The sequence below is a fragment of the Genypterus blacodes genome, unplaced genomic scaffold (assembly GCF_046128005.1).
Source record: "Genypterus blacodes isolate CSIRO-AG114 ecotype Tasmania unplaced genomic scaffold, CSIRO-AGI_Gbla_v1 ptg000039l_1, whole genome shotgun sequence".
NCBI lineage: Eukaryota > Metazoa > Chordata > Actinopteri > Ophidiiformes > Ophidiidae > Genypterus > Genypterus blacodes.
Genome location: NW_027466852.1, coordinates 7,615,001 through 7,637,536, shown reverse-complemented (window position 1 = coordinate 7,637,536; position 22,536 = coordinate 7,615,001). Strand labels below are relative to the sequence as shown.

Here is a 22,536-nt window from a genome sequence, read left to right as displayed (position 1 = left end):
ACACTTTCACCTGTTTGTCGTGCAAAACTCTGAAGAACTCTGCTCCAAAAGCCGTCTCAAACTTGGTCGAATATGGAAGTGATTGGACCGTCTCCGTGAATTTAACTTTCACGTATCTTGTTCCGTCAGCAATTCTAGTTCCCGGCCACATTCTCCTGATGATCGGGGATACTGCACTCACTCCCCAGCTGTTCAGCTTGCCCAGAATGACGCTGTCCGTGATATACGCCGGCAGCCCCAGAAACGAGACCACCAGCTCATCATTACATAACTCCTTGGACATGATCGCGGTCTGTCCAATTTTTATGCCGTCCAATAGTCTTTCTTTCCCCTTCGGGTGATTCATTGTGATCTCATATTTATTTCTGCCCGTGTACCGGCAGGCGATGATTTTCCCACAAGGGTCTTGTATTGCCTGGATCAGCTCCATTGCGGTCACTTTATCTTCTCCAATCAGCTCCAGCGCGAGCGTTAAATTTTGCTGAAACTCTTCAGCTTTATCCTTAATAATCCGTATCTCTTCCTCTCTGATGATTTCTCTCTCCTGCCCTCTTCCTCCTTCCGCATTTTCGGCTACGTCAGGAGCTGTCACCGCACGTGTGTCCTCCATTTCTCCCGTCATATTCTGACCGTCCACGGTCCTGTACGCCCGATCGTCTTTCACCATCGGCTCGTTTGCCTCGGCCGTCCGGTCCGGGCCCGGTGCAGCGACTCTGGCTCCCTTTCCTCTGGTTCTCACCATACTTGGAGCACAGTATAAACTATTTTCCATCAGGAAAACACAAACCAAACAAACAAATAACTTAAAGTGTCCCCCAGACAGTCAAAACTGCTGGGGGTGGCTCCAAAAACCGAGCTATCAAAGAAACGAAAAATCTGGGCTTAAAGAAACGCCACAGTTTAAACTCAAAATCAAAATTGCCGCACAGGATCAGTCAAAATACACTCACGCCTGGAGCTCACACACACCTCCTCTTACTTCCGTGTTCAGAGTGGTATGGCCGTAAACGAGGAGAGCAGCCACACAGAGGCTCTTTATAGGTGAGACAGACCCAGTTCAAGTCACCGTGTACACATGACTACACTCAAGTTCATGTATATCACAATTTACATGATGCCTTTATCAGAAACACACATTTCTGGATAATGAAGTCTTACCTAATGAAACTGATAATCATCACATAGAACATACAGAGGGACCACTTACATCTCTGACGCTCACTTTCATCCTCATCATCATCATTGTCACACAGTGGCTCGTGTACTTCACTCCTCATGTGCATTCAATCATCTCATATTATGCCCATGTGCAATACTCATTTTCTGAATGTATGATTTCATATAATTAAAGATAAGATACAACTTTATTCTCCTGAGGGACATTGGGTGTTGGCAGAGGGAGTGAAACATGAGGGAGGAGGACCAGGTGAGGCCTGCTGCTCAGAGGGCCAAAATGCTTACGGCACCGGGTATTCCCAGGCGGTCTCCCATTCAAGTACTAACCTGGCCCGACGCTGATTAGCTTCCGAGATCAGACGAGATCGGGCGTATACAGAGTGGTATGGCCGTAAACGAGGAGAGCAGCCACACAGAGGCTCTTTATAGGTGAGACAGACCCAGTTCAAGTCACCGTGTACGCATGACTACACTCCAGTTCATGTATATCACAATTTACATGATGCCTTCATCAGAAGAACACTAACATTTCAGATAAGATAAGATTCAACTTTATTCTCCCGAGGGAAATTGCGTGTTCACAGAGGGAGTGAAACATGAGGGAGGAGGACCAGGTGAGGCCTGCTGCTCAGAGGGCCAAAATGCTTACGGCACCGGGTATTCCCAGGCGGTCTCCCATCCAAGTACTAACTTGGCCGACGCTGCTTAGCTTCCGAGATCAGACGAGATCGGGCGTGTTCAGAGTGGTATGGCCGTAAACGAGGAGAGCAGCCTCACAGAGGCTCTTTTTAGGTGAGACAGACCCAGTTCAAGTCACTGTGTACACATGACTACACTCAAGTTCATGTATATCACAATTTACATGATGCCTTCATCAGAAACACACATTTCTGGATAATGAAGTCTTACCTAATGAAACTGATAATCATCACATAGAACATACAGAGGGACCACTTACATCTCTGGCGCTCACTTTCATCCTCATCATCATCATCATCATCATCATCATCATCATCATCGTCACACACTGGCTCGTGTACTTCACTCCTCATGTGCATTCAATCATCTCATATTATGCCCATGTGCAATACTAATTTTCTGAATGTATGCTTTCATATAATATAAGATAAGATACAACTTTATTCTCCTGAGGGACATTGGGTGTAGACAGAGGGAGTGAAACATGAGGGAGGAGGACCAGGTGAGGCCTGCTGCTCAGAGGGCCAAAATGCTTACTGCACCGGGTATTCCCAGGCGGTCTCCCATCCAAGTACTAACCTGGCCCGACGCTGCTTAGCTTCCGAGATCAGACGAGATCAGGCGTGTTCAGAGTGGTATGGCCGTAAAGGAGGAGAGCAGCCACACAGAGGCTCTTTATAGGTGAGACAGACCCAGTTCACGTCACCGTGAACACATGACTACACTCAAGTTCATGTATATCACAATTTACATGATGCCTTCATCAAAAACACACATTTCTGGATAATGAAGTCTTACCTAATGAAACTGATAATCATCACATAGAACATACAGAGGGACCACTTACATCTCTGACGCTCACTTTCATCCTCATCATCATCATCATCATCATCATCATCGTCACAAAGTGGCTCGTGTACTTCACTTTTCATGTGCATTCAATCATCTCATATTATGCCCATGTGCAATACTCATTTTCTGAATGTATGCTTTCATATAAGATAAGATAAGATACAACTTTATTCTCCTGAGGGAAATTGCGTGTTGACAGAGGGAGTGAAACATGAGGGAGGAGGACCAGGTGAGGCCTGCTGCTCAGAGGGCCAAAATGCTTACGGCACCGGGTATTCCCAGGCGGTCTCCCATCCAAGTACTCACCTGGCCCGACGCTGATTAGCTTCCGAGATCAGACGAGATCGGGCATGTTCAGAGTGGTATGGCCGTTAACGAGGAGAGCAGCCACACAGAGGCTCTTTATAGGTGAGACAGACCCAGTTCAAGTCACCGTGTACACATGACTACACTCAAGTTCATGTATATCACAATTTACATGATGCCTTTATCAGAAACACACATTTCTGGATAATGAAGTCTTACCTAATGAAACTGATAATCATCACATAGAACATACAGAGGGACCACTTACATCTCTGGCGCTCACTTTCATCCTCATCATCATCATCATCATCATCATCATCGTCACACAGTGGCTCGTGTACTTCACTCCTCATGTGCATTCAATCATCTCATAGTATGCCCATGTGCAATACTCATTTTCTGAATGTATGCTTTCATATAAGATAAGATAAGATACAACTTTATTCTCATGAGGGACATTGGGTGTTGACAGAGGGAGTGAAACATGAGGGAGGAGGACCAGGTGAGGCCTGCTGCTCAGAGGGCCAAAATGCTTACTGCACCGGGTATTCCCAGGCGGTCTCCCATCCAAGTACTAACCTGGCCCGACGCTGCTTAGCTTCCGAGATCAGACGAGATCGGGCATGTTCAGAGTGGTATGGCCGTAAATGAGGAGAGCAGCCACACAGAGGCTCTTTATAGGTGAGACAGACCCAGTTCAAGTCACCGTGTACACATGACTACACTCAAGTTCATGTATATCACAATTTACATGATGCCTTTATCAGAAACACACATTTCTGGATAATGAAGTCTTACCTAATGAAACTGATAATCATCACATAGAACATACAGAGGGACCACTTACATCTCTGGCGCTCACTTTCATCCTCATCATCATCATCATCATCATCATCATCATCGTCACACAGTGGCTCGTGTACTTCACTCCTCATGTGCATTCAATGATCTCATATTATGCCCATGTGCAATACTCATTTTCTGAATGTATGCTTTCATATAAGATAAGATAAGATACAACTTTATTCTCCTGAGGGACATTGGGTGTTGACAGAGGGAGTGCAACATGAGGGAGGAGGACCAGGTGAGGCCTGCTGCTCAGAGGGCCAAAATGCTTACTGCACCGGGTATTCCCAGGCGGTCTCCCATCCAAGTACTAACCTGGCCCGACGCTGCTTAGCTTTCGAGATCAGACGAGATCGGGCGTGTTCAGAGTGGTATGGCCGTAAACGAGGAAAGCAGCCACTCAGAGGCTCTTTATAGGTAAGACAGACCCAGTTCAAGTCACCGTGTACACATAACTACACTCAAGTTCATGTATATCACAATTTACATGATGCCTTCATCAGAAGAACACTAACATTTCAGATAAGATAAGATACAACTTTGTTGTCCCGAGGGAAATTGCGTGTTCACAGAGGGAGTGAAACATGAGGGAGGAGGACCAGGTGAGGCCTGCTGCTCAGACGGCCAAAATGCTTACGGCACAGGGTATTCCCAGGCGGTCTCCCATCCAAGTACTAACCTGGCCCGACGCTGCTTAGCTTCCGAGATCAGACGAGATCGGGCGTGTTCAGAGTGGTCTGGCCGTAAACGAGGAGAGGAGCCACACAGAGGCTCTTTATAGGTGAGACAGACCCAGTTCAAGTCACCGTGTACGCATGACTACACTCAAGTTCATGTATATCACAATTTACATGATGCCTTCATCAGAAGAACAATAACATTTCAGATAAGATAAGATACAACTTTATTCTCCTGAGGGGAATTGCGTGTTGACAGAGGGAGTGAAACATGAGGGAGGAGGACCAGGTGAGCCCGTTGCTCAGAGGGCCAAAATGCTTAGGGCACCGGGTATTCCCAGGCGGTCTCCCATCCAAGTACTAACCTGGCCCGACGCTGCTTAGCTTCCGAGATCAGACGAGATCGGGCGTGTTCAGAGTGGTATGGCCGTAAACGAGGAGAGCAGCCACACAGAGGCTCTTTATAGGTGAGACAGACCCAGTTCAAGTCACCGTGTACGCATGACTACACTCAAGTTCATGTATATCACAATTTACATGATGCCTTTATCAGAAACACACATTTCTGGATAATGAAGTCTTACCTAATGAAACTGATAATCATCACATAGAACATACAGAGGGACCACTTACATCTCTGGCGCTCACTTTTATCCTCATCATCATCATCATCATCATCATCATCGTCACACAGTGGCTCGTGTACTTCACTCCTCATGTGCATTCAATCATCTCATATTATGCCCATGTGCAATACTCATTTTCTGAATGTATGCTTTCATATAAGATAAGATAAGATACAACTTTACTCTCCTGAGGGACATTGGGTGTTGACAGAGGGAGTGAAACATGAGGGAGGAGGACCAGGTGAGGCCTGCTGCTCAGAGGGCCAAAATGCTTACAGCACCGGGTATTCCCAGGCGGTCTCCCAGCCAAGTACTAACCTGGCCCGACGCTGCTTAGCTTCCGAGATCAGACAAGATCGGGCGTGTTCAGAGTGGTATGGCCTTAAACGAGGAAAGCAGCCCCTCAGAGGCTCTTTATAGGTGAGACAGACCCAGTTCAAGTCACCGTGTACACATGACTACACTCAAGTTCATGTATATCACAATTGACATGATGCCTTCATCATAAACACACATTTCAGATAAGATAAGATACAACTTTATTCTCCCGAGGGAAATTGCGTGTTCACAGAGGGAGTGAAACATGAGGGAGGAGGACCAGGTGAGGCCTGCTGCTCAGAGGGCCAAAATGCTTACTGCACCGGGTATTCCCAGGCAGTCTCCCATCCAAGTACTAACCTGGCCCGAAGCTGCTTAGCTTCCGAGATCAGACGAGATCGGGCATGTTCAGAGTGGTCTGGCCGTAAACGAGGAGAGGAGCCACACAGAGGCTCTTTATAGGTGAGACAGACCCAGTTCAAGTCACCGTGTACGCATGACTACACTCAAGTTCATGTATATCACAATTTACATGATGCCTTCATCAGAAGAACACTAACATTTCAGATAAGATAAGATACAACTTTGTTCTCCCGAGGGAAATTGCGTGTTCACAGAGGGAGTGAAACATGAGGGAGGAGGACCAGGTGAGGCCTGCTGCTCAGACGGCCAAAATGCTTACGGCACCGGGTATTCCCAGGCGGTCTCCCATCCAAGTACTAACCTGGCCCGACGCTGCTTAGCTTCCGAGATCAGACGAGATCGGGCGTGTTTTTTTTTTTTCTCTTTTATTATCAAAAAATAAATATTTTTACAAATACATTTTACACAAGTAAATACAAGTCATTTCAAATCAAATCAAATTATTTCCAACAATCCATAACACCATTCATCACATCTTTTTTTTTTTCTTTTTTTTTTTCCTTCACCCATCACCCCTCACCCTTGACCTATTGACATTTGCACCCCACCCTGATTTCCACACACAAATAGACAGTTATCTTCCAGCACCTTTTGTTTGAAATTCTTGTCCCCACCATCCCACAGCAGACTCACATTCCTTTTCATAAAGTTACAGAAAAATCTCCAGATGTTCACTTTTTTGTCCTCGAAATGTGAATAGTTTCTCCGAAGTCTGATGACATGTTTGGCATAACTCAGAATGTAATTGATAAGCCATTTATTCACCCCTGCTTTCCTTTCCTTATACCCAAATAGAAAAAACCTCTCCCATTTTTCCTTTTCCGTGATTGTGACTCTACATTTTTGAAAGCATTGGTCCAGTTTCTCAAAAAACACTTTTAACTCCTTACATTCAAAAATAAAGTGCCTAAATGTCTCCACTTCCACCTCACATATATCACAAACCTTGCTGTTGAGTCTATTTATCTGGTTTAGCACCAAATTGACAAATATTCTATTGTGTCTGAGCCTGAAATTTGTATCAAAGCACTCTGATGAAATGAACTTCACATTTAGATCTGACCAAATGTGCTCCCTCTGAAGCCCATGGAACTGCCTTAGCCATACTTCCTCAGCTGCCGCTTTCTTCTTTTCCTTTCCCAAAAACACTCTATATAGTATCTTGGAGTTAACTGATCGTATGTCATGCTCTTTTACCTCCTTGGATGAGGGAGAAACTGACCAACTCCAGAGCCTTCTCTGCCCTCCTCCCCTTCACCAGCGCCACCCAGCTACGAGGTAACCCCTCTAAAATTCTCTGGCATAGTCTTTTGATCTCTATTGGTCTCACTTTCCCTAATCTTCCCCTGACCTCCTGGATTACTTCCTCCTGCAGAAATCCACCACCTCTTTGGATAAAGTGCTTCACCTGATTTAAACCTAGTTCCTCCAAGTACCTCCCTGAAAATACCTTCCCCTGACACCTTATTGCCGGATTTCTGAAAACTGGTTGGTGTAACACCTGCTCCGCAGTCTCACATCTAAACTTTAAATCCCCCAGTAAAATATTCCACGCTTCAAGTATTTCCCCTGTAAATGCATTAACCTGTGCTCTTTCCCTTTGCTCCGTTTCCCTACATAGATTAAACACTCCTCTATTATCCCACCCCTGTAGGCAAGAGTCGAGGCACTTCTGCCACGCGTAAATCTTTGCGTTTCCCATAAATTTCCCTAACAGTCGAATCCGTGCACTAAGCTTTTTACTTTTCAGGTCCACCAATTTCAAACCGCCCTCCTTCTGCCCATTGATGAGCACCTTCCTGGCTATCAAATGCTGTTTTTTATTCCAGATGAAAGCACTCATCATGTCATTCAGCTTTCCTATTACCCTGTCCGGCATTTCACAGACTCTTAGCGCATACTGACACTTGGACAGGAGGAGGGCGTTAGTTACTATCACTTTACCCCTTAGATTCAATTTCCTCCCGGACCAGAAATCCAATCGCATTTTGATTTTTCCCTCTATTTCACCCCACGTTTGTTTTGTTGCTGCATCTCGATTCTTACCTACGTATACACCCAAAACCTTCACCATTTCATTTCTCTTTACAAAATTCCATTTATTTACACAATCGAAACCATCACCAAAGCCCATTAGCTCGGTTTTTTCCCCATTGATTTTGGCCCCAGATGCCCTCTCATAGCACTCTACATGCTGCAGCACCCTGTCTACACTCCTCTCATCCCTAACCGTAATACTTATGTCATCTGCGTACTGGTAGATTTTCGTGTCCGTTTTATCTTCCATTTCAATCCCCAAAATCCCTGGGTCCCTCCTAATGAGGGCAGACAAGGGTTCTGCCGCTATGGAGTATAACATAGCTGAAAGCGGGCATCCTTGCCTGATTGACCTCTCCAGAGCGAAGCTCTCAGTTAACCTCCCGTTTATTTTCACCCTACTGATGGCATTCCTATATATTAACCTAATCCATTTAGTGAAACCTTCCCCGAAACCCATCTTTCCCAGTGTTTTAAACAAAAAATCATGATCCACCCTATCAAACGCCTTCTCTAAATCAACCCCTATGTACAGCCCTCCCTTCTGATTCATTTTGTCAAAGATGTCCTGGATCGATAAGATGATGTCACTAATGTCTCTCCCTACCACACCATAACACTGACAGGGATTCACCACTGTGCCTATCACCTCCTTCAATCTGTTTGCCAGGATTTTAGCCAGTATTTTATAATCTGTATTTAGCAGACTAATTGGCCTATAATTCCCCAAATCACCTTTGTCACCCTTATTCTTATACACCACTCGGATTAGCCCCGTGAAGAAGTCCCCAGATGCTTTCCCCTCCCGCTCCATGCATTGAAAGATTCTCAGGAGAATTGGCTTTATCACCTGTTTAAAGGTGATGTAAAATTCCCCCGATGACCCATCCAGCCCTGGACTTTTGTTCTTATTCAAACCATTTATTGCTCTTTCCAATTCTTCCTCTGTTATGTTTTTATCACAGTCTGCTCTGTCCTCTTCCCCTAATTTTTTTTCTATCCCTTCAAAAACACTGTGGTCTGTAGAGTTTACCTCCATCTTTGAAAAAAGTTTTTTAAAATGTTTATGAGCCACCTCCAGCATTTCCCCTGTCTTCTCCATTGTCTTACCCTCTTCATTTTTCAGGTTTTGCAGATGAGCTTTCTTTTGCTGTCTTTTTTCAAGCCCTAAAAAGAAACTTGTATTCTTTTCCCCTTCTAAAATATCCTTCATCCTTGATCTGATAGCTGCCCCTCTGCTCCGTTTCTTCTCAAGCTCATCTAATTGTTTTCTCAGCATGAGATATTTTAGATTGTTGAAGTTTTCCTCTGCAATCGACCTTTCCAGCTCTTTATTAATCTGGTCTCTTAAACTATACTCAGTCCTTCTTTCCTTCTCCATTTTATTTTTACAATAGTTTATTGTCACTTTTTTGATGTGCAATTTCACCTCCTCCCACCACTCCCCCATATTTATACAACCCTCACCCTGCAGTTCTCTTTTTCTTTCTTTCAGTAGATTTTCAACTTTCTCCCTATATTTTCCATCCAGCAAAACACTGTTATTTAAACACCATAACCCTCCACCTTTGTGCTCTTTCTCCCCCAGCTCCACCCATAACCTTGCATGATCGCTAAACCCTGTGAACTCATACCAGCATTTTGAAATCTTTTTTTCCAGCCCAGATGCTAATAGACATAAGTCAATCCTGGACTGTTTAAGTTTCCCCAGAACCGTCTGTCGTCTGGAAAAGCCCCTTTCTCCCATATTGCGCACCCTCCACAGATCTACCAGGTTGAAATAGTCAAAAAGCTCATTTAGCGATTTCCTACTTATATCACTTTTGTATGTATTGTTGCTTGATATATCCAACCTCGTAAGTGCACAGTTAAAATCCCCCACTACACAAATGTTCCCTCCCAAATGCGGTTTTAGTTGATCGAAGAAAATTCCACGCTTGTTGTCCTCATTCGGTGCATAAATATTCAAAAGTTTGTAAAGCACATTCCTGTAAATAAATTCAATACCGATCACCCTTCCCTCATCATCCTTCACTATTTCCTTAACATTTTGGATCTTATCTCCTTTAGCAAAAATAGCGACTCCGGCTCGTCCATTTACACCGTTGTTTGCCCACACTTTTCCAGCCCATGTATCCCTCAGATAGCTTCTCCACTCCCTTGTCCACCTAGTCTCTTGTACACAGAGGATGTCAAAAGTATCCACCCTTAAAACATCTCTCATCTTGTTAATACATCTTAAGCCGTTTGTGTTTTGCGATAGTATTTTTAACATTGTAAATACATAGAGATAAATCAGGCCCATCATCTTTATGCTACAGTTCACGTCTTACTTTTTCCTCTTTTTGATCCCCTTGTCTTCAGCATCCATTGCAGTCTTCTCTTCCCCAGCTCCTGGCTGTTTCCGAGGTCCATATCAGACTCCGAGTTCCCCGACTCTTGAGACCCCGTCAAGCATATCTCTGAGTCTGATTCTGGGGGCCGCTGAAGTTGAACAATTTTCACCTTCCTCTCCTTTCTCTCCGATGTATCCACACTCTGCCCCTCTGCTGCGTCTCCATGTCCCGGCACCTCAGCTGTCGATCCTCTCACCTCCATTCCTTGCTCTCCGTCCGACTCCAGTATGTCTCTTCCTTTCTCCGCTTCCCCCTCCGCACGATCCTTCTCGGTCTCCTCCCTCTCAGAGATATTCTCTCTCGATTCTTCCTGCTCCTCACGTTGCTTTCCTCCCGTCCCTGGAGCATGATCAACGTCCTCACAAACACATCTGCTGCTCTCCTTTTTGCAGCTCTGGCATTTGTTCCCTCTGCCCATGCACTCCCTTGCATAGTGCCCCTGCTCTCCACATTTTCTACAAAGGAAATCTGGACAGTCCCTCAGGATATGACCAGTCTGTATGCACTGTCTGCACACTTTCACCTGTTTGTCGTGCAAAACTCTGAAGAACTCTGCTCCAAAAGCCGTCTCAAACTTGGTCGAATATGGAAGTGATTGGACCGTCTCCGTGAATTTAACTTTCACGTATCTTGTTCCGTCAGCAATTCTAGTTCCCGGCCACATTCTCCTGATGATCGGGGATACTGCACTCACTCCCCAGCTGTTCAGCTTGCCCAGAATGACGCTGTCCGTGATATACGCCGGCAGCCCCAGAAACGAGACCACCAGCTCATCATTACATAACTCCTTGGACATGATCGCGGTCTGTCCAATTTTTATGCCGTCCAATAGTCTTTCTTTCCCCTTCGGGTGATTCATTGTGATCTCATATTTATTTCTGCCCGTGTACCGGCAGGCGATGATTTTCCCACAAGTGTCTTGTATTGCCTGGATCAGCTCCATTGCGGTCACTTTATCTTCTCCAATCAGCTCCAGCGCGAGCGTTAAATTTTGCTGAAACTCTTCAGCTTTATCCTTAATAATCCGTATCTCTTCCTCTCTGATGATTTCTCTCTCCTGCCCTCTTCCTCCTTCCGCATTTTCGGCTACGTCAGGAGCTGTCACCGCACGTGTGTCCTCCATTTCTCCCGTCATATTCTGACCGTCCACGGTCCTGTACGCCCGATCGTCTTTCACCATCGGCTCGTTTGCCTCGGCCGTCCGGTCCGGGCCCGGTGCAGCGACTCTGGCTCCCTTTCCTCTGGTTCTCACCATACTTGGAGCATAGTATAAACTATTTTCCATCAGGAAAACACAAACCAAACAAACAAATAACTTAAAGTGTCCCCCAGACAGTCAAAACTGCTGGGGGTGGCTCCAAAAACCGAGCTATCAAAGAAACGAAAAATCTGGGCTTAAAGAAACGCCACAGTTTAAACTCAAAATCAAAATTGCCGCACAGGATCAGTCAAAATACACTCACGCCTGGAGCTCACACACACCTCCTCTTACTTCCGTGTTCAGAGTGGTATGGCCGTAAACGAGGAGAGCAGCCACACAGAGGCTCTTTATAGGTGAGACAGACCCAGTTCAAGTCACCGTGTACACATGACTACACTCAAGTTCATGTATATCACAATTTACATGATGCCTTTATCAGAAACACACATTTCTGGATAATGAAGTCTTACCTAATGAAACTGATAATCATCACATAGAACATACAGAGGGACCACTTACATCTCTGACGCTCACTTTCATCCTCATCATCATCATTGTCACACAGTGGCTCGTGTACTTCACTCCTCATGTGCATTCAATCATCTCATATTATGCCCATGTGCAATACTCATTTTCTGAATGTATGATTTCATATAATTAAAGATAAGATACAACTTTATTCTCCTGAGGGACATTGGGTGTTGGCAGAGGGAGTGAAACATGAGGGAGGAGGACCAGGTGAGGCCTGCTGCTCAGAGGGCCAAAATGCTTACGGCACCGGGTATTCCCAGGCGGTCTCCCATTCAAGTACTAACCTGGCCCGACGCTGATTAGCTTCCGAGATCAGACGAGATCGGGCGTATACAGAGTGGTATGGCCGTAAACGAGGAGAGCAGCCACACAGAGGCTCTTTATAGGTGAGACAGACCCAGTTCAAGTCACCGTGTACGCATGACTACACTCCAGTTCATGTATATCACAATTTACATGATGCCTTCATCAGAAGAACACTAACATTTCAGATAAGATAAGATTCAACTTTATTCTCCCGAGGGAAATTGCGTGTTCACAGAGGGAGTGAAACATGAGGGAGGAGGACCAGGTGAGGCCTGCTGCTCAGAGGGCCAAAATGCTTACGGCACCGGGTATTCCCAGGCGGTCTCCCATCCAAGTACTAACTTGGCCGACGCTGCTTAGCTTCCGAGATCAGACGAGATCGGGCGTGTTCAGAGTGGTATGGCCGTAAACGAGGAGAGCAGCCTCACAGAGGCTCTTTTTAGGTGAGACAGACCCAGTTCAAGTCACTGTGTACACATGACTACACTCAAGTTCATGTATATCACAATTTACATGATGCCTTCATCAGAAACACACATTTCTGGATAATGAAGTCTTACCTAATGAAACTGATAATCATCACATAGAACATACAGAGGGACCACTTACATCTCTGGCGCTCACTTTCATCCTCATCATCATCATCATCATCATCATCATCATCATCATCGTCACACACTGGCTCGTGTACTTCACTCCTCATGTGCATTCAATCATCTCATATTATGCCCATGTGCAATACTCATTTTCTGAATGTATGCTTTCATATAATATAAGATAAGATACAACTTTATTCTCCTGAGGGACATTGGGTGTAGACAGAGGGAGTGAAACATGAGGGAGGAGGACCAGGTGAGGCCTGCTGCTCAGAGGGCCAAAATGCTTACTGCACCGGGTATTCCCAGGCGGTCTCCCATCCAAGTACTAACCTGGCCCGACGCTGCTTAGCTTCCGAGATCAGACGAGATCAGGCGTGTTCAGAGTGGTATGGCCGTAAAGGAGGAGAGCAGCCACACAGAGGCTCTTTATAGGTGAGACAGACCCAGTTCACGTCACCGTGAACACATGACTACACTCAAGTTCATGTATATCACAATTTACATGATGCCTTCATCAAAAACACACATTTCTGGATAATGAAGTCTTACCTAATGAAACTGATAATCATCACATAGAACATACAGAGGGACCACTTACATCTCTGACGCTCACTTTCATCCTCATCATCATCATCATCATCATCATCATCGTCACAAAGTGGCTCGTGTACTTCACTTTTCATGTGCATTCAATCATCTCATATTATGCCCATGTGCAATACTCATTTTCTGAATGTATGCTTTCATATAAGATAAGATAAGATACAACTTTATTCTCCTGAGGGAAATTGCGTGTTGACAGAGGGAGTGAAACATGAGGGAGGAGGACCAGGTGAGGCCTGCTGCTCAGAGGGCCAAAATGCTTACGGCACCGGGTATTCCCAGGCGGTCTCCCATCCAAGTACTCACCTGGCCCGACGCTGATTAGCTTCCGAGATCAGACGAGATCGGGCATGTTCAGAGTGGTATGGCCGTTAACGAGGAGAGCAGCCACACAGAGGCTCTTTATAGGTGAGACAGACCCAGTTCAAGTCACCGTGTACACATGACTACACTCAAGTTCATGTATATCACAATTGACATGATGCCTTCATCATAAACACACATTTCAGATAAGATAAGATACAACTTTATTCTCCCGAGGGAAATTGCGTGTTCACAGAGGGAGTGAAACATGAGGGAGGAGGACCAGGTGAGGCCTGCTGCTCAGAGGGCCAAAATGCTTACTGCACCGGGTATTCCCAGGCAGTCTCCCATCCAAGTACTAACCTGGCCCGAAGCTGCTTAGCTTCCGAGATCAGACGAGATCGGGCATGTTCAGAGTGGTCTGGCCGTAAACGAGGAGAGGAGCCACACAGAGGCTCTTTATAGGTGAGACAGACCCAGTTCAAGTCACCGTGTACGCATGACTACACTCAAGTTCATGTATATCACAATTTACATGATGCCTTCATCAGAAGAACACTAACATTTCAGATAAGATAAGATACAACTTTGTTCTCCCGAGGGAAATTGCGTGTTCACAGAGGGAGTGAAACATGAGGGAGGAGGACCAGGTGAGGCCTGCTGCTCAGATGGCCAAAATGCTTACGGCACCGGGTATTCCCAGGCGGTCTCCCATCCAAGTACTAACCTGGCCCGACGCTACTTAGCTTCCGAGATCAGACGAGATCGGGCGTGTTTTTTTTTTTTCTCTTTTATTATCAAAAAATAAATATTTTTACAAATACATTTTATACAAGTAAATACAAGTCATTTCAAATCAAATCAAATTATTTCCAACAATCCATAACACCATTCATCACATCTTTTTTTTTTTCTTTTTTTTTTTCCTTCACCCATCACCCCTCACCCTTGACCTATTGACATTTGCACCCCACCCTGATTTCCACACACAAATAGACAGTTATCTTCCAGCACCTTTTGTTTGAAATTCTTGTCCCCACCATCCCACAGCAGACTCACATTCCTTTTCATAAAGTTACAGAAAAATCTCCAGATGTTCACTTTTTTGTCCTCGAAATGTGAATAGTTTCTCCGAAGTCTGATGACATGTTTGGCATAACTCAGAATGTAATTGATAAGCCATTTATTCACCCCTGCTTTCCTTTCCTTATACCCAAATAGAAAAAACCTCTCCCATTTTTCCTTTTCCGTGATTGTGACTCTACATTTTTGAAAGCATTGGTCCAGTTTCTCAAAAAACACTTTTAACTCCTTACATTCAAAAATAAAGTGCCTAAATGTCTCCACTTCCACCTCACATATATCACAAACCTTGCTGTTGAGTCTATTTATCTGGTTTAGCACCAAATTGACAAATATTCTATTGTGTCTGAGCCTGAAATTTGTATCAAAGCACTCTGATGAAATGAACTTCACATTTAGATCTGACCAAATGTGCTCCCTCTGAAGCCCATGGAACTGCCTTAGCCATACTTCCTCAGCTGCCGCTTTCTTCTTTTCCTTTCCCAAAAACACTCTATATAGTATCTTGGAGTTAACTGATCGTATGTCATGCTCTTTTACCTCCTTGGATGAGGGAGAAACTGACCAACTCCAGAGCCTTCTCTGCCCTCCTCCCCTTCACCAGCGCCACCCAGCTACGAGGTAACCCCTCTAAAATTCTCTGGCATAGTCTTTTGATCTCTATTGGTCTCACTTTCCCTAATCTTCCCCTGACCTCCTGGATTACTTCCTCCTGCAGAAATCCACCACCTCTTTGGATAAAGTGCTTCACCTGATTTAAACCTAGTTCCTCCAAGTACCTCCCTGAAAATACCTTCCCCTGACACCTTATTGCCGGATTTCTGAAAACTGGTTGGTGTAACACCTGCTCCGCAGTCTCACATCTAAACTTTAAATCCCCCAGTAAAATATTCCACGCTTCAAGTATTTCCCCTGTAAATGCATTAACCTGTGCTCTTTCCCTTTGCTCCGTTTCCCTACATAGATTAAACACTCCTCTATTATCCCACCCCTGTAGGCAAGAGTCGAGGCACTTCTGCCACGCGTAAATCTTTGCGTTTCCCATAAATTTCCCTAACAGTCGAATCCGTGCACTAAGCTTTTTACTTTTCAGGTCCACCAATTTCAAACCGCCCTCCTTCTGCCCATTGATGAGCACCTTCCTGGCTATCAAATGCTGTTTTTTATTCCAGATGAAAGCACTCATCATGTCATTCAGCTTTCCTATTACCCTGTCCGGCATTTCACAGACTCTTAGCGCATACTGACACTTGGACAGGAGGAGGGCGTTAGTTACTATCACTTTACCCCTTAGATTCAATTTCCTCCCGGACCAGAAATCCAATCGCATTTTGATTTTTCCCTCTATTTCACCCCACGTTTGTTTTGTTGCTGCATCTCGATTCTTACCTACGTATACCCCCAAAACCTTCACCATTTCATTTCTCTTTACAAAATTCCATTTATTTACACAATCGAAACCATCACCAAAGCCCATTAGCTCGGTTTTTTCCCCATTGATTTTGGCCCCAGATGCCCTCTCATAGCACTCTACATGCTGCAGCACCCTGTCTACACTCCTCTCATCCCTAACCGTAATACTTATGTCATCTGCGTACTGGTAGATTTTCGTGTCCGTTTTATCTTCCATTTCAATCCCCAAAATCCCTGGGTCCCTCCTAATGAGGGCAGACAAGGGTTCTGCCGCTATGGAGTATAACATAGCTGAAAGCGGGCATCCTTGCCTGATTGACCTCTCCAGAGCGAAGCTCTCAGTTAACCTCCCGTTTATTTTCACCCTACTGATGGCATTCCTATATATTAACCTAATCCATTTAGTGAAACCTTCCCCGAAACCCATCTTTCCCAGTGTTTTAAACAAAAAATCATGATCCACCCTATCAAACGCCTTCTCTAAATCAACCCCTATGTACAGCCCTCCCTTCTGATTCATTTTGTCAAAGATGTCCTGGATCGATAAGATGATGTCACTAATGTCTCTCCCTACCACACCATAACACTGACAGGGATTCACCACTGTGCCTATCACCTCCTTCAATCTGTTTGCCAGGATTTTAGCCAGTATTTTATAATCTGTATTTAGCAGACTAATTGGCCTATAATTCCCCAAATCACCTTTGTCACCCTTATTCTTATACACCACTCGGATTAGCCCCGTGAAGAAGTCCCCAGATGCTTTCCCCTCCCGCTCCATGCATTGAAAGATTCTCAGGAGAATTGGCTTTATCACCTGTTTAAAGGTGATGTAAAATTCCCCTGATAACCCATCCAGCCCTGGACTTTTGTTCTTATTCAAACCATTTATTGCTCTTTCCAATTCTTCCTCTGTTATGTTTTTATCACAGTCTGCTCTGTCCTCTTCCCCTAATTTTTTTTCTATCCCTTCAAAAACACTGTGGTCTGTAGAGTTTACCTCCATCTTTGAAAAAAGTTTTTTAAAATGTTTATGAGCCACCTCCAGCATTTCCCCTGTCTTCTCCATTGTCTTACCCTCTTCATTTTTCAGGTTTTGCAGATGAGCTTTCTTTTGCTGTCTTTTTTCAAGCCCTAAAAAGAAACTTGTATTCTTTTCCCCTTCTAAGATATCCTTCATCCTTGATCTGATAGCTGCCCCTCTGCTCCGTTTCTTCTCAAGCTCATCTAATTGTTTTCTCAGCATGAGATATTTTAGATTGTTGAAGTTTTCCTCTGCAATCGACCTTTCCAGCTCTTTATTAATCTGGTCTCTTAAACTATACTCAGTCCTTCTTTCCTTCTCCATTTTATTTTTACAATAGTTTATTGTCACTTTTTTGATGTGCAATTTCACCTCCTCCCACCACTCCCCCATATTTATACAACCCTCACCCTGCAGTTCTCTTTTTCTTTCTTTCAGTAGATTTTCAACTTTCTCCCTATATTTTCCATCCAGCAAAACACTGTTATTTAAACACCATAACCCTCCACCTTTGTGCTCTTTCTCCCCCAGCTCCACCCATAACCTTGCATGATCGCTAAACCCTGTGAACTCATACCAGCATTTTGAAATCTTTTTTTCCAGCCCAGATGCTAATAGACATAAGTCAATCCTGGACTGTTTAAGTTTCCCCAGAACCGTCTGTCGTCTGGAAAAGCCCCTTTCTCCCATATTGCGCACCCTCCACAGATCTACCAGGTTGAAATAGTCAAAAAGCTCATTTAGCGATTTCCTACTTATATCACTTTTGTATGTATTGTTGCTTGATATATCCAACCTCGTAAGTGCACAGTTAAAATCCCCCACTACACAAATGTTCCCTCCCAAATGCGGTTTTAGTTGATCAAAGAAAATTCCACGCTTGTTGTCCTCATTCGGTGCATAAATATTCAAAAGTTTGTAAAGCACATTCCTGTAAATAAATTCAATACCGATCACCCTTCCCTCATCATCCTTCACTATTTCCTTAACATTTTGGATCTTATCTCCTTTAGCAAAAATAGCGACTCCGGCTCGTCCATTTACACCGTTGTTTGCCCACACTTTTCCAGCCCATGTATCCCTCAGATAGCTTCTCCACTCCCTTGTCCACTTAGTCTCTTGTACACAGAGGATGTCAAAAGTATCCACCCTTAAAACATCTCGCATCTTGTTAATACATCTTAAGCCGTTTGTGTTTTGCGATAGTATTTTTAACATTGTAAATACATAGAGATAAATCAGGCCCATCATCTTTATGCTACAGTTCACGTCTTACTTTTTCCTCTTTTTGATCCCCTTGTCTTCAGCATCCATTGCAGTCTTCTCTTCCCCAGCTCCTGGCTGTTTCCGAGGTCCATATCAGACTCCGAGTTCCCCGACTCTTGAGACCCCGTCAAGCATATCTCTGAGTCTGATTCTGGGGGCCGCTGAAGTTGAACAATTTTCACCTTCCTCTCCTTTCTCTCCGATGTATCCACACTCTGCCTCTCTGCTGCGTCTCCATGTCCCGGCACCTCAGCTGTCGATCCTCTCACCTCCATTCCTTGCTCTCCGTCCGACTCCAGTATGTCTCTTCCTTTCTCCGCTTCCCCCTCCGCACGATCCTTCTCGGTCTCCTCCCTCTCAGAGATATTCTCTCTCGATTCTTCCTGCTCCTCACGTTGCTTTCCTCCCGTCCCTGGAGCATGATCAACGTCCTCACAAACACATCTGCTGCTCTCCTTTTTGCAGCTCTGGCATTTGTTCCCTCTGCCCATGCACTCCCTTGCATAGTGCCCCTGCTCTCCACATTTTCTACAAAGGAAATCTGGACAGTCCCTCAGGATATGACCAGTCTGTATGCACTGTCTGCACACTTTCACCTGTTTGTCGTGCAAAACTCTGAAGAACTCTGCTCCAAAAGCCGTCTCAAACTTGGTCGAATATGAAAGTGATTGGACCGTCTCCGTGAATTTAACTTTCACGTATCTTGTTCCGTCAGCAATTCTAGTTCCCGGCCACATTCTCCTGATGATCGGGGATACTGCACTCACTCCCCAGCTGTTCAGCTTGCCCAGAATGACGCTGTCCGTGATATACGCCGGCAGCCCCAGAAACGAGACCACCAGCTCATCATTACATAACTCCTTGGCATGATCGCGGTCTGTCCAATTTTTATGCCGTCCAATAGTCTTTCTTTCCCCTTCGGGTGATTCATTGTGATCTCATATTTATTTCTGCCTGTGTACCGGCAGGCGATGATTTTCCCACAAGTGTCTTGTATTGCCTGGATCAGCTCCATTGCGGTCACTTTATCTTCTCCAATCAGCTCCAGGGCGAGCGTTAAATTTTGCTGAAACTCTTCAGCTTTATCCTTAATAATCCGTATCTCTTCCTCTCTGATGATTTCTCTCTCCTGCCCTCTTCCTCCTTCCGCATTTTCGGCTACGTCAGGCGCTGTCACCGCACGTGTGTCCTCCATTTCTCCCGTCATATTCTGACCGTCCACGGTCCTGTACGCCCGATCGTCTTTCACCATCGGCTCGTTTGCCTCGGCCGTCCGGTCCGGGCCCGGTGCAGCGACTCTGGCTCCCTTTCCTCTGGTTCTGACCATACTTGGAGCACAGTATAAACTATTTTCCATCAGGAAAACAGAAACCAAACAAACAAATAAATAACTTAAAGTGTCCCCCAGACAGTCAAAACTGCTGGGGGTGGCTCCAAAAACCGAGCTATCAAAGAAACGAAAAATCTGGGCTTAAAGAAACGCCACAGTTCAAACTCAAAATCAAAATTGCCGCACAGGATCAGTCAAAATACACGCACGCCTGGAGCTCACACACACCTCCTCTTACTTCCGTGTTCAGAGTGGTATGGCCGTAAATGAGGAGAGCAGCCACACAGAGGCTCTTTTTAGGTGAGACAGACCCAGTTCAAGTCACCGGGTACACATGACTACACTCAAGTTCATGTATATCACAATTTATATGATGCCTTCATCAGAAACACACATTTCTGGATAATGAAGTCTTACCTAATGAAACTGATAATCATCACATAGAACAAACAGAGGGACCACTTACATCTCTGGCGCTCACTTTCATCCTCATCATCATCATCATCATCATCATCATCATCGTCAAACAGTGGCTCGTGTACTTCACTCCTCATGTGCATTCAATCATCTCATATTATGCCCATGTGCAATACTCATTTTCTGAATGTATGCTTTCATATAAGATACGATAAGATACAACTTTATTCTCCTGAGGGACATTGGGTTTGACAGAGGGAGTGAAACATGAGGGAGGAGGACCAGGTGAGGCCTGCTGCTCAGACGGCCAAAATGCTTACGGCACCGGGTATTCCCAGGCGGTCTCCCATCCAAGTACTAACCTGGCCCGACGCTGCTTAGCTTCCGAGATCAGACGAGATCGGGTGTGTTCAGAGTGGTCTGGCCGTAAACGAGGAGAGGAGCCACACAGAGGCTCTTTATAGGTGAGACAGACCCAGTTCAAGTCACCGTGTACACATGACTACACTCAAGTTCATGTATATCACAATTTACATGATGCCTTCATCAGAAGAACACTAACATTTCAGATAAGATAAGATACAACTTTGTTCTCCCGAGGGAAATTGCGTGTTCACAGAGGGAGTGAAACATGAGGGAGGAGGACCAGGTGAGGCCTGCTGCTCAGAGGGCCAAAATGCTTACTGCACCGGGTATTGCCAGGCGGTCGTCCATCCAAGTACTAACCTGGCCCGACGCTGCTTAGCTTCCGAGATCAGACGAGATCGGGCGTGTTCAGAGTGGTATGGCCGTAAACGAGGAGAGCAGCCACACAGAGGCTCTTTATAGGTGAGACAGACCCAGTTCAAGTCACCGTGTACACATGACTACACTCAAGTTCATGTATATCACAATTTACATGATGCCTTTATCAGAAACACACATTTCTGGATAATGAAGTCTTACCTAATGAAACTGATAATCATCACATAGAACATACAGAGGGACCACTTACATCTCTGACGCTCACTTTCATCCTCATCATCATCATTGTCACACAGTGGCTCGTGTACTTCACTCCTCTTGTGCATTCAATCATCTCATATTATGCCCATGTGCAATACTCATTTTCTGAATGTATGCTTTCATATAAGATAAGATAAGATACAACTTTATTTTCCTGAGGGACATTGGGTGTTGGCAGAGGGAGTGAAACATGAGGGAGGAGGACCAGGTGAGGCCTGCTGCTCAGAGGGCCAAAATGCTTACGGCACCGGGTATTCCCAGGGGGTCTCCCATCCAAGTACTAACCTGGCCCGATGCTGCTTAGCTTCCAAGATCAGACGAGATCAGGCGTGTTCAGAGTGGTATGGCCGTAAACGAGGAGAGGAGCCACACAGAGGCTCTTTATAGGTGAGACAGACCCAGTTCAAGTCACCGTGTACGCATGACTACACTCAAGTTCATGTATATCACAATTTACATGATGCCTTCATCAGAAACACACATTTCTGGATAATGAAGTCTTACCTAATGAAACTGATAATCATCACATAGAACATACAGAGGGACCACTTACATCTCTGGCGCTCACTTTTATCCTCATCATCATCATCATCATCATCATCATCGTCACACAGTGGCTCGTGTACTTCACTCCTCATGTGCATTCAATCATCTCATATTATGCCCATGTGCAATACTCATTTTCTGAATGTATGCTTTCATATAAGATAAGATAAGATACAACTTTATTCTCCTGAGGGACATTGGGTGTTGACAGAGGGAGTGAAACATGAGGGAGGAGGACCAGGTGAGGCCTGCTGCTCAGAGGGCCAAAATGCTTACGGCACCGGGTATTCCCAGGCGGTCTCCCATCCAAGTACTAACCTGGCCCGATGCTGATTAGCTTCCGAGATCAGACGAGATCGGGCGTGTTCAGAGTGGTATGGCCGTAAACGAGGAGAGCAGCCACACAGAGGCTCTTTATAGGTGAGACAGACCCAGTTCAAGTCACCGTGTACACATGACTACACTCAAGTTCATGTATATCACAATTTACATGATGCCTTCATCAGAAGAACACTAACATTTCAGATAAGATAAGATACAACTTTATTCTCCC

General features: G+C 45.0%; 16 non-coding genes and 3 pseudogenes across 16 annotated transcripts; all 19 read right to left on the bottom strand.

The window, feature by feature from the left end:
• Nucleotides 1–1,454: 1,454 nt before the first annotated feature.
• LOC142997262 (5S ribosomal RNA) lies at nucleotides 1,455–1,573 on the bottom strand. Its single transcript, XR_012961996.1, has one exon. It is a non-coding gene; the product is annotated as a 5S ribosomal RNA (ribosomal RNA).
• A 245-nt stretch (nucleotides 1,574–1,818) lies between these two features.
• On the bottom strand, nucleotides 1,819–1,936 carry LOC142997900 (5S ribosomal RNA). Its single transcript, XR_012962605.1, has one exon. It is a non-coding gene; the product is annotated as a 5S ribosomal RNA (ribosomal RNA).
• Nucleotides 1,937–2,405: 469 nt separating this feature from the next.
• LOC142997838 (5S ribosomal RNA) lies at nucleotides 2,406–2,524 on the bottom strand. The gene has a single exon (XR_012962546.1). It is a non-coding gene; the product is annotated as a 5S ribosomal RNA (ribosomal RNA).
• Nucleotides 2,525–2,984: 460 nt separating this feature from the next.
• On the bottom strand, nucleotides 2,985–3,103 carry LOC142997744 (5S ribosomal RNA). Its single transcript, XR_012962456.1, has one exon. It is a non-coding gene; the product is annotated as a 5S ribosomal RNA (ribosomal RNA).
• A 460-nt stretch (nucleotides 3,104–3,563) lies between these two features.
• On the bottom strand, nucleotides 3,564–3,682 carry LOC142997696 (5S ribosomal RNA). The gene has a single exon (XR_012962409.1). It is a non-coding gene; the product is annotated as a 5S ribosomal RNA (ribosomal RNA).
• A 463-nt stretch (nucleotides 3,683–4,145) lies between these two features.
• On the bottom strand, nucleotides 4,146–4,264 carry LOC142997514 (5S ribosomal RNA). Its single transcript, XR_012962237.1, has one exon. It is a non-coding gene; the product is annotated as a 5S ribosomal RNA (ribosomal RNA).
• Nucleotides 4,265–4,509: 245 nt separating this feature from the next.
• Nucleotides 4,510–4,628, bottom strand: LOC142997540 (5S ribosomal RNA). The gene has a single exon (XR_012962262.1). It is a non-coding gene; the product is annotated as a 5S ribosomal RNA (ribosomal RNA).
• Nucleotides 4,629–4,872: 244 nt separating this feature from the next.
• LOC142997326 (5S ribosomal RNA) lies at nucleotides 4,873–4,991 on the bottom strand. Its single transcript, XR_012962056.1, has one exon. It is a non-coding gene; the product is annotated as a 5S ribosomal RNA (ribosomal RNA).
• A 460-nt stretch (nucleotides 4,992–5,451) lies between these two features.
• On the bottom strand, nucleotides 5,452–5,570 carry LOC142997889 (5S ribosomal RNA). The gene has a single exon (XR_012962594.1). It is a non-coding gene; the product is annotated as a 5S ribosomal RNA (ribosomal RNA).
• A 241-nt stretch (nucleotides 5,571–5,811) lies between these two features.
• On the bottom strand, nucleotides 5,812–5,930 carry LOC142998197 (5S ribosomal RNA; annotated as a pseudogene).
• A 6,393-nt stretch (nucleotides 5,931–12,323) lies between these two features.
• LOC142997261 (5S ribosomal RNA) lies at nucleotides 12,324–12,442 on the bottom strand. The gene has a single exon (XR_012961995.1). It is a non-coding gene; the product is annotated as a 5S ribosomal RNA (ribosomal RNA).
• A 245-nt stretch (nucleotides 12,443–12,687) lies between these two features.
• LOC142997899 (5S ribosomal RNA) lies at nucleotides 12,688–12,805 on the bottom strand. Its single transcript, XR_012962604.1, has one exon. It is a non-coding gene; the product is annotated as a 5S ribosomal RNA (ribosomal RNA).
• A 469-nt stretch (nucleotides 12,806–13,274) lies between these two features.
• LOC142997837 (5S ribosomal RNA) lies at nucleotides 13,275–13,393 on the bottom strand. Its single transcript, XR_012962545.1, has one exon. It is a non-coding gene; the product is annotated as a 5S ribosomal RNA (ribosomal RNA).
• Nucleotides 13,394–13,853: 460 nt separating this feature from the next.
• Nucleotides 13,854–13,972, bottom strand: LOC142997743 (5S ribosomal RNA). Its single transcript, XR_012962455.1, has one exon. It is a non-coding gene; the product is annotated as a 5S ribosomal RNA (ribosomal RNA).
• A 241-nt stretch (nucleotides 13,973–14,213) lies between these two features.
• On the bottom strand, nucleotides 14,214–14,332 carry LOC142998196 (5S ribosomal RNA; annotated as a pseudogene).
• A 6,413-nt stretch (nucleotides 14,333–20,745) lies between these two features.
• On the bottom strand, nucleotides 20,746–20,864 carry LOC142998735 (5S ribosomal RNA). The gene has a single exon (XR_012963032.1). It is a non-coding gene; the product is annotated as a 5S ribosomal RNA (ribosomal RNA).
• Nucleotides 20,865–21,109: 245 nt separating this feature from the next.
• Nucleotides 21,110–21,228, bottom strand: LOC142998069 (5S ribosomal RNA; annotated as a pseudogene).
• Nucleotides 21,229–21,673: 445 nt separating this feature from the next.
• Nucleotides 21,674–21,792, bottom strand: LOC142997713 (5S ribosomal RNA). The gene has a single exon (XR_012962425.1). It is a non-coding gene; the product is annotated as a 5S ribosomal RNA (ribosomal RNA).
• Nucleotides 21,793–22,252: 460 nt separating this feature from the next.
• Nucleotides 22,253–22,371, bottom strand: LOC142997421 (5S ribosomal RNA). The gene has a single exon (XR_012962147.1). It is a non-coding gene; the product is annotated as a 5S ribosomal RNA (ribosomal RNA).
• Between the last annotated feature and the right edge of the window lie 165 nt (nucleotides 22,372–22,536).